Raw genomic sequence first — 3,153 nt, forward strand, 5'->3', positions numbered from 1 at the left:
CTTGGTGGCGAATTTTGTTTTTTCCTTCATGAGGCTGAAATTTGGTGGGGGTCAGGGACTTTGTAATGGAGGACCCAGAACACCTTCTGCCTCGCTGAAATCATCCAACACAGAGGCCTCAGCTACTTTGAAAGAAATCAGAATTTGTTTTTTGAAATCAATTGGGATCTAAAGCCTAAAATAAATGTTCATACTTTACATAAAAAAGGAGAATATTAATTTTAAACTTACTGTCTCTTCTACTGCCCGGTATACTGTTTGTGTTACATAGCAAGATATTACCCACAAACATATCACTATACTGCCTTTGAAAAAAATGGCAAAGGTCCTAGAGAAGAGTATTGAGGGTGCCGTAGACTGCTAAGAAAACAAACAGATTCATGCTGGAGAGGGTTAAACCTGGAAGCTCCTTGGAGGCAAGGATTCTGAGGCTTGGTCTAGCATACTTTGGACATGTTGTAAGGAAGGACCGGTCCTCAGAAAGGGACAGCATGCTTGGTAGGGTGGAGGGACAGTGCAAGAGAGGGAGGCCCTCTATGAGGTGGATTGATTCAGTGACTGGGGTAATCAGATGGGTGTATCAGAGATAGTGTGATTGGCACAGGACAAAGCAGAGTTTAGGGCTGTTGTACACAGGGTCGCTATGAGTTGCAAGTGACTCGACGGCACTTAACAACAACAACATTGTTTTTTAAAATCTTCAATTGTTATAACTACTGCCACTATTTCAGGACTGTCTTTAATAAAATCTATATATACTGCTCAAGTAGTAGAACATGTAATGGCTAATACTACTCAAGCCATCATTAAACAAACTAATACTGATACTGATAAAGGAATGCTGAGCCACTGACAGGCTTTAGAAACTGCTACAATGTGTCTTAAAGAGTAACAAGCTTTATATATGAACTTCATGAACTCTGAATGCAAACCAGATGCAAACAAAAAACAACACAAAAAAGAGTAACAGCAGGCATAAGAAGAAGCTATTTGAAATGTGACTGGCAATATGACCACATTTGTGTTACTCCTCTTCTCTATAATAGTTCTCAATATAGTTGGGAAGAAATTTTAAAAAACAACTACAAGAAGCTTTTCAAACAAACTAAGAGAATTGAGTTACTGCTTTGGTGTAAGAATTAAACTTCCAAATGCAGACTATGTACCAATATTTAAAAACAAAAGTCTAAAATATTTGCAAAATTCTTTTCAATTCCTAAATTCTGCCACCTGGAATGGGATGTAAAATATGGGGTTTAGTTAGCATAATATGTTTGTTCTGTCTACTCTTGATTTTCGGCCAACATCCATCTAACATTAGCTACAAGATCCCTAGTATCATGACCACTTCTAAACCCAACCTGCACTTCTGGCAATTCTCTACTAATGTGCTGTTCTAGTTGTTTTTGGATAATCTTCAGCAGAATATTGCTTGCATGTTATGTCAATGATATTGTTTGATAATTTCCACACTCTTTTGGGTCACCCTTCCTTGGAATGGAAACAAATATAGATCTCTTCCAGTCAGTTGGCCAAGTGGTTGTCCTCCAGATTTCTTGACACAACTTGGTGAGCACATCTAGGGTAGCATCTGTTAGCTAAAATACATCCATTGGTATACCATCAATTCCTGGGGCTTTTTGCCAATTCCTTCAAAGCAGCTTGAACTTCTTCCTTCATCACCATAGGCTCTTTCTCATATGTTGTTTCATAAAATTCTTCTGTGTTTGCCAATTTCTTTCAGTACAGTGACTCTGTATACTCTTTCCATCTTCTTTTAATACTCCCTGGATAATTTCATATTCTGCCCAAAGCATTCTTAAGTGTAGCAATTCAAGCTTTTAATTTGTTCTTCAGTTCTTTGAGTTTAAGAAATAATGAGCAAGTTCAGCCCTTTTGATTTTCTGACTCTAGCTCCTTGCACATTTCATTGAAATATTTTGTCTTCTTGCCCTGAAAGCAGGGAGTACCAGAGGAATGTCTATCTGTGTTTCATTGATTATGCAAAGGTTTTTGGCTGTGTGGATTGCAACAAACTGTGCCTGACTCTGAGAAGAATGGGAATCCCAGAACACTTGATCGTGCTAATGTGAAACCTATACTTGGACAAGGAGGCAGTCGTCAGAATAGAGCAAGGAAATAGAGCACAGTTCAAAACTGGGAAGGCTGTATGCCAAGGATGTGTTCTATCTCCATACCTTTTCAACCTCTATGAAGAACAGATTATCTGGGAGGCTGGGCTATATGAGGAGAAGTGTGGCATCAGGATTGGAGGAAGATTAATCAACAATCTGCGTTATGCAGATGACACAACCCTACGTGCTGAAACGGAGGAGGACCTGAAGTGCTTGCTGCTGAAGGTTAAAGACTTCAGCCTTCAATATGGATTCAGACTCAATATCAAGAATACAAAGATTCTCACCAATGGGTCAATTGGCAGCATCAGGATGGATGGTGAAGGGATTGAGATTGTTAACAGCTTTAGTTTGCCTGGCTCCACAGTCAACACTCTTGGCACCAGCCGCCAGGAAATTAAAAGACATATTTCACATGCAAGCAAGATTCTACTGAAGATTATCCAAAAACGACTGGAACAGTACATCAAGAGAGAACTGCCAGAAGTCCAGGCTGGGTTTAGAAGAGGTCGTGGTACTAGGGATAGTGTAGCTGATGTTAGATGGATCTTAGCTGAAAGCAGAGAATCTCAGAAGAATGTCTATCTGTTTTTCATTGATTATGCAAAGACATTTGACTGTGTGGATCATAATAAACTGTGGCTGACTCTGCGAAGAATGGGAATCCCAGAACATTTAATTGTGCTAATGTAAAACCTATACTTGGACCAGGAGGCAGTCGTCAGAACAGAGCAGGGCAACACTACATGGTTCAAAATTAAGAAGGGTGTATGCCAGGGATGTGTCCTATCTCCATACCTTTTCAACCTGTTTGCAGAGCAGATTATCCGAGAGGCTGGGCTCTATGAGGAGAAGCATGGCGTTAGGGTTGGTGGAATATCTATCAACAATCTGCGTTATGCAGATGGCACAACCCTGCTTGCTGAAACCGAGGAGGACCTCATGCACTTACTGCAGAGGGTCAAGGACTGCAGCCTTCAGTATGGACTGAGGCTCAATCTCAAGAAGACAAAGATTC

The sequence above is a fragment of the Elephantulus edwardii genome, unplaced genomic scaffold (assembly GCF_000299155.1).
Source record: "Elephantulus edwardii isolate Elephantulus edwardi_28Jun2011 unplaced genomic scaffold, EleEdw1.0 scaffold00481, whole genome shotgun sequence".
NCBI classification, from domain to species: domain Eukaryota; kingdom Metazoa; phylum Chordata; class Mammalia; order Macroscelidea; family Macroscelididae; genus Elephantulus; species Elephantulus edwardii.